Source organism: Schistocerca nitens, chromosome 2 (genome assembly GCF_023898315.1).
Source record: "Schistocerca nitens isolate TAMUIC-IGC-003100 chromosome 2, iqSchNite1.1, whole genome shotgun sequence".
In the NCBI taxonomy this organism is placed as follows: domain Eukaryota; kingdom Metazoa; phylum Arthropoda; class Insecta; order Orthoptera; family Acrididae; genus Schistocerca; species Schistocerca nitens.
In genome coordinates, this window is record NC_064615.1 from 578619359 (window position 1) to 578627377 (window position 8019).

The 8019-nt window shown below is 38.9% G+C and overlaps 1 long non-coding RNA gene across 1 annotated transcript; it reads right to left on the reverse strand.

Annotated features, from left to right (window-relative positions):
• Positions 1–4457: 4457 nt before the first annotated feature.
• Positions 4458–5507, reverse strand: LOC126234500 (uncharacterized). The gene is made up of 2 exons (XR_007544740.1): positions 4983–5507; positions 4458–4890 (listed from the first exon to the last, which is right to left on the reverse strand). It is a non-coding gene; the product is annotated as an uncharacterized LOC126234500 (long non-coding RNA).
• Positions 5508–8019: the final 2512 nt, after the last annotated feature.

The following is an 8019-nucleotide window of genomic DNA, read 5'->3' on the forward strand; positions in this document are numbered from 1 at the left end:
GTTCTGAGTCAGCATGTTTGCAATGGAATAAAATACCTTTACATTCCATGTATCACATGTTTACCTGTTTGTTGCCTTCCTGTGATAGTTTTTGTTTGACCTTGCTCCATCTTAGGTCCTGTTGTTGCATGGTTTTCATTTGTTTACAAAACTTACTGTACTCAGATTGGCGTATTTTTCTTTGCATAAGCTAAGTTCTTATCTTGGAATACTGTTTCAAAAATCCACTAAATTCATATAGACCTTGAGGTAACCTTGGCAGAGCATCGGCAATGATGTTCTGACTGCCCTTGATATAAATAATTTTGCAGATATAGACACTACCTTGCCAGTCTCCTGTGCAGTAATCGGTATGTAAAAAAAAAAAAAAAAAAAAAAAAAAAAAAAAAAAAAAAATAAATTTGTACCCTTACCCCATAAAAAGCATACAAATTTTTTGAATGCCCAGACTACTGCCAAACTTTCTACTTCTGATATGGAGTATGATCTTTCTGCCTCGGTAAATGTGCGGCTAGCAAAGCTAATTACCTTTGGCAATATCTTACTGTCTTCTTCTTCTCTCATCCAGAACAGACACCCCCACACCCTGTAAGGAGGCATCTGTGCACGTAGAGAAATTCTTCTCTATATCGGGGTGACTAAGTATATTTGCATTCACTAATGCCTCTTTAATATTATTGAAATCTTCTTGGCACTTGTCATCCCACAGCCATGGTTTGTTTTTTGCATAATAAATTAAGCAGGGCGTCAATGTTCATCAGTTGTTTGGGTATGAACTTACGGAAGAATGACGCTAGTCCTAAATAAGCTTTAAGTTGTTTCTTGTTCCTAGGTACAGGACAATTGCATATGACATCGAGTTTCTTGGGATTAGGGAGGATACCGTGTTTGGAGATAATGTGACCAAGAAATATTACATTCTCCCTGCCAAAGTCAGACTTTTTTAAATTGGTTGTTACCCTGTGTTCTGAAAAACGTAAAACTTTCTTAATCGGCTGAGTGTGTTCTGACCAAGTGGGGGTGGCGATTAACAAGTTGTCAACATAGACCGTAACCTTGCTAAGTAGCACTGGTCACAATACTTTATCTAACGTTGCGACGAACACACCTGCACTTATATTCAGGCCAAATGGCAGGACGCAGAATTCAAAGCTTCTACCACCACAACAAACGCTGTATACTTTCTACTGTCTGTATGGAGTTTGATTTGGCAGTAGGATCCTCAGAGGTCCAATATGGTAAAATACCAGCTATTATGGGACTTCAACAGTTGTTCATCCAGGTTGGCCTCTTTCGAACTGGTACTAGGATCTCATTGATATCTTGAGCATCCAGAGCCAATCTTACCGATCCATCTTGTTTACTTCCAGGAAACATGGGGCTACAATAAGATGAAAAGGAAGGTTGAATGATCCCGCATTTAATCATTCGATTGATTTCTTCTCATACTGCCTCTCGTTTCATCCAAGGAATGGCATATGATACACAAACAGTTTCATGTGGGTAAACAGCCGTTTTGAACTGATAATCCTTGATAACTCCGGGTTGTTTTCCAGATACATGCGCATACTTAAATAACAGGTCTGTAAGTTCCTGTTGCACCTGTTCATTTAAGGTGCTGGACTCACTCACCTTTTGCTCTACCATTTCATAGTCTATACCTGATACTGACACTTGTTCATTATACAGTAGGAAATACTACTCTTTCTGTTTGTTCTTCTTGTCTGACATTTTTTATTAAATCAACAGACAATACCTGTTCGCTTACACTGAAGTAGCATTTGCTACTTTCTATGTTAATCTGCATCTTGTAAGTTGTAAACATGTCCATCCCAATCAAACTATTACCACCAATTTGTCAATGACGATGAAATTACATTTGACAGTAAAGTGTCCTATTTTCAATGGAGTAAGTGCTGGTAACTTCACTACTTTTGATTTGTTTCCAGTTGCCATCTGTATTCTACAATCCTGCACTGGGAACATGGGAATTATACCTCCTTTCTTTAACTCTAGGAAAAATTCAGTTGACCTATGTCTAGAACTAAGTGTACTTCCGTGTCAAATATCATTGTCTTTATAACTGCCTGAACCTGCTCTCCATACAAGGTTTCCTAAACTTCATACTCGTGTCAGTATAAATCATCTTTCATGTCGTCTTCTTCTTCGTCGTATCTCACAAAACATGTGTTTATAAGTGTATTGCCCCCACTCCCTACCTGGTCAGCAGTGTGGAGCCTCACTGTGACCAGTTGGAGTTTTCCGGCAGTGCAGAAGCATTGAACTCTGTGACCAGAGTAATTTCAATGAGCTGTACAGTGTGTTTTGTGTTATGCCAATTCGTGTCATTGGTTACGCATGACCCATTGTCACTTGAATTTGTGTTGGCAGTTACGAAATTATAGTTGGCGCTATTATGTTTTCCAAAGGTTGGCTGCGGCATCTGATTGTTGTTGACCGCTTGCCACTGCATCGGCTGGCTGTTACCACTTACAGGTAGTGGATAGCCTTGTGCTGGCAAACTGTAGTTCACTTTTCTGTTGTAATTGTTCCTGTTGTTCTGATAACCTCACTTACACTTTTTGTTTTTCCTCTTTCCATTACCATATCCATTCCCTGTTTGTATGTACTGTGTCGGATATGGTTGCCATGCTTGTTGTGTAATAACATTATTATTTACAGGTTGGTTTCCAATGACAGGTTGAGGTGTTTGTTTATAGGCCACTTTATGTTGTCACAGTACCGCTTCATAAATCAGGTCAGTGGAATCCAAAACTGACGAATAGTACTCAGTGTCGTGTTCTGGTGTGGTTACTAATTTTTCCCTTAAGTGTGGCACAAGTCGGCTCTTTAATACCTGTGATATGGGATTGGTCCAATATCTGCTCTTATTTAAATACTTTTTGGAATAACCCCACAAGCTTCCATGCTTACTAATAAATGGAGCCCAGTTAAAGACTTCACGTAAATCTCTATTGAACTGCTTCCAACCAGTACTTGTCTAAGAAAGCACATTCAAATTGCTCGTAACTGTGACAACATTCTGCCATTTCAGTGGCCCACAAAAGGATGCCACCTTGGGTGCAACCAACAACAAATCTTATCTTCTGAGCCTCTGTCCATTTACATGGAAGTACATTGCATAAAGCACTGATAAGAACTACCGGGTTCACCTGTTTTCCATCTGTCTAATATGTGGGAAACTACTTATGTCTAAGCAACCCTTCATCAGCGAAGATGGATGTTAAACATGCAGCATTATCCGACATCAGTGTGTTGTTGCAAGTGTGCACAGCACTGTGTGGCAACTGTGCATGCATTGTAGGTACTGCTGTGGGCAAATTACAAATTTTGCAATCTTCACTAACGCTCGCTATTGGGCTTGTGACAAGATCTGGATAACTATTACAAGCAAAGGTAGTTGAATATTAGCAACCTGATCTACTTCATTTGATGATTCAGTTTCCCTTCCCTTCATGGCCCCTTCTACCACATCTACATATACTTTGCATTTCGATACTACCTTCTGCGGTAATGTATTACTCTGATCTGCCTATCTGAGTTCTTTCCTTTTTGCACATTTAAACTCTAATTTGAAGCTCTCTACTCTTAAAGTTAGCTCCTATACTGCCAATGGTAAACCCACATAGACCTTGTGTCGGTTGTTGACACACTTTGTGTTCAAGTTACTAAGCTTTTGTGTAACTGTATTGAATTTCATGTTCATATCATGGAATTTAGTGTTCACAGTTGTCAGTAATCGCTGTAACAGCACATTGGTGGTACTGTTATTGTTGCTGTCAGCTGTACTTCGTATGTCAATATTCAGATTACCAATAATTGGTGTATGTCCTATGTTGTCAAAATACATTGCTGTTTCACATTCCTGTTCCTCTCTTTCATTCAGCAGCGATATATCGCTTCGGGAGATGTGTGAAACAGTCTCATCGATAGTCATCATGGTATCGTCATAGTTTGTCTGTGTATCTGTGGTGTCATTTGTTACATCTGTGATACCTATCTCTCATTTATGTTGGCTTTCTGCTACCTGCGCAGTTGGCACTTCGTTTTCATTTTTCTGTTCATACGTATCTCTGCCATCTTGGCTAATTGTACCTTATGTATTACGATCAACAATGGGTAATTTTTGGTCAGCCATCTTGATCATCCTAGCTATTGCCAAAAAATTAATAAAAATCAGTAGAAAAAATTTTATGTAAATAAATGTTGCACCTGAAACTTGCAGTTTCCTGTGAAATTGCGTTTCGATAAATTCCTGTGAGTTTGCCGAAAAGTATTATGACATAAATGATTGAAATTTTCGTAATAATTTACACTATACCGATGAGTCGAAGTTTGGTATGATCTTCGAGTCTGTGAGGTCCTACCCACTCGTCTCGTATAGGGTGCCTAAAGAATGCTGTGTTTTCGGAATGCTATACAACAATTCAAGCAAATCAAATTAATAGTTTTTATTACAATAAAAAAGGTAGATAGCACTTAACTTTTAATGTACAATGATGTCGCAAGCAATGGGCGACATGCAAACAATCAAAGTCCTTTGCTGTATACAAGGTCCATGTAAGCAATTGCTACGAATCACATGTCACTGCTATTGTAGTGCTCTCCTAGTACTGTGCTAATACTGTGCTGGTGTGTGAGTCCCAGTCTGGTACTGTCCAAATACTGACCACTAATGTCCGGCCGAGGCTGGCAAGAGTGGCACTTATATTCTCTTCGGCTAGAGAGCACTCCTGTTGTGGTGCAGTCCTTGTCAGCACGCTACTTGCTGATGCTGTCCCACGCCTTCTTTGCTCTTGCGATCTTTGTCTTTGTGCCAGCGCTTGTCGATACGGCAGAACAGAGTCCGTTCGATTAATAAATTTTCCACTAGGAAAACGGCGAGAAAAAAGGAAAGAAAGCCAATTACAAGAGAAATGTTACTAAGCGTAATAATGCAAGCTATTGGGCAAATTTCCTACCTTCTCCGCGTAATCAAGCAGCTCACTTGCATCTCCCTTTGGTGGATAAATTGGTGTTTATACTTCTCTGCTCCTCGTTTTCATATAATATGGCTTTTGTTGCACTCTTATTCAAGCAATAAGTAAATAGACATAAATTAGTTTTTCTTCTACACAATAATGACAAAATATTTTGTGTATGTTCATTTAACATCCGCTAGAAAAAGTCTGTTCATGATTTCGTCCTGGAAAATCGGTTGCCAATTGTGTGAGGTCTGTTGGTCGATTTTGGAACAAACGTGCTGGGAGGCAGCCCAACAGCTTATCTAATGAGATAATTACTACTTTCAGTACTGGAATTAAAACATGGATTCTTGTTGAAACAAAATTGGTTCCATGAATAGTCTTCCTCGCAGAGTAAGAAAAATACAATGCAATGTACAAATACTGAGAGCACAAATATGTATAATTTCTCTACTCTGTCAATGTAGATTTTTAGATTGCCTGATTTTGCAGCAAATTTGGTGCTTAACAAAGAGTCAATTGTTCAATTATTACACACACACACACACACACACACACACACACACACACATATATATATATATATATATATATATATATATATATATATATATATATATATATATATATATGGGAAACATTCCACGTGGGAAAAATATATCTAAAAACAAAGATGATGTGACTTACCGAACGAAAGCGCTGGCAGGTCGATAGACACACAAACAAACACAAACACACACACAAAATTCAAGCTTTCGCAACAAACTGTTGCCTCATCAGGAAAGAGGGAAGGTGAGGGAAAGACGAAAGGATGTGGGTTTTAGGGGAGAGGGTAAGGAGTCATTCCAATCCCGGGAGCGGAAAGACTTACCTTAGGGGGAAAAAAGGACGTGTATACACTCGCACACACACATATCCATCCACACATATACAGACACAAGCAGACATATTTAAAGACCAAACTTAATGGGGTCGTTGTGGGGGTGTTGTGAGGGTGACATGGTATTAGAAGGTGGAAAGTGTAACATGAGGCTGAAATGAAAATGAAAATAAAAATATATGGGGAGAGATAAAGGTGAGCTGGAAAGTAACTGGAGATCTGGTGTGAAAAAAGGCGAGAAGGTGTTGGTTACAGCTGGGCTATGTTGGACTTGGGTTGGTAGACAACGATGTGCACAAAGGTTAGGTGGTTGCGTTGCCACCAAAACACGTTAAAGGACGGAGAAATTCGGGAAAATTTCGAAAAACTGCGTGTAATATATTAAAAGGAGTGGATTTGTGGTGGCAGATTATGAAAATGAGGCTAAAAATTGTCTGACGAAGAAATAATGACGTTAAAACCTGTGGGAAGTGGATAAAAATTATCAGTGATGTGTGAAAAACAGAAATGGAAATAAAGCGAAAGTTATTAGAACTAGCCGAAATGGTTGTTTAAAAGGTGAAAGGAACTGTTTGTGAACTAGAAATGGTGGATTTTATAGCGGCGGTAGTGTTGAAAGCGGCAAAAAAATTTTTTTGGTTATGGTTTGGAAGTGGGTTACGTATTATTGAGTATATATAGGCGGGATAAAATTGTATAGCAGATTACGGTAAAAAGGAGAAGGTGAATACAAATTGAAACTACTGGCAAAAACAGAAAGAGAAAATAAGACGACAGAAAAGGTTTCGAAATGCAACAGTGACAATAACAAACGTAATTGTTGGGTTCAAATTACTGATATCAATATAATAGAGGGAAACATTCCACGTGGGAAAAATATATCTAAAAACAAAGATGATGTGAATTACCGAACGAAAGCGCTGGCAGGTCGATAGACACACAAACAAACACAAACACACACACAAAATTCAAGCTTTCGCAACAAACTGTTGCCTCATCAGGAAAGAGGGAAGGAGAGGGAAAGACGAAAGGATGTGGGTTTTAGGGGAGAGGGTAAGGAGTCATTCCAATCCCGGGAGTGGAAAGACTTACCTTAGGGGGAAAAAAGGACGGGTATACACTCGCGCACACACACACATATCCATCCACACATATGGGTGTCTGTATATGTGTGGATGGATATGTGTGTGTGTGCGAGTGTATACCCGTCCTTTTTTCCCCCTAAGGTAAGTCTTTCCGCTCCCGGGATTGGAATGACTCCTTACCCTCTCCCCTAAAACCCACATCCTTTCGTCTTTCCCTCTCCTTCCCTCTTTCCTGATGAGGCAACAGTTTGTTGCGAAAGCTTGAATTTTGTGTGTGTGTTTGTGTTTGTTTGTGTGTCTATCGACCTGCCAGCGCTTTCGTTCAGTAAGTTACATCATCTTTGTTTTTTTATCTTTGCACACACACACATATCCATCCGCACATACACAGACACAAGCAGACATTTGTAAAGGCAAAGAGTTTTCTTTACAAATGTCTGCTTGTTTCTGTGTATGTGCGGATGGATATGTGTGTGTGTGTGTAAGTGTATACCCGTCCTTTTTTCCCCCTAAGGTAAGTCTTTCCGCTCCCGGGATTGGAATGAGTCCTTACCCTCTCCCTTAAAACCCACATCCTTTTGTCTTTCCCTCTCTTTCCCTCTTTCCTGACGAAGCAACCGTTGGTTGCGAAAGCTAGAATTTCGTGTGTATGTTTGTGTTTCTATCGACCTGCCAGCACTTTCGTTCGGTAAGTCACATCATCTTTGTTTTTAGATATATTCTTGCATTTTTATACACACATAGCATTTACTACAGACATTGTTGATGCATGAGTAAAAATTACACATCTTTTTTGTGTGATATCTAAAACATAAGTACTCTCAAGCAAAACTGAAACAAAAGTTGTTAAAAAAAATTTAATATTCTCCGGACATTGCTCTTCTGTTACAAGGATAATTTTTAAAGCCTATCTTTGCCACCTTCTGTGGCAACCTACAAATTTCTTATTTCTAATAAGGAAAAGAAAACATTCATATAAATTAATAATGAGAGAAAAGATAAAAAATAAAAAAAGGTATGATATTGGGAGCTAGTTGTTTAGATATTACACATTGGTTTACACCTGAAA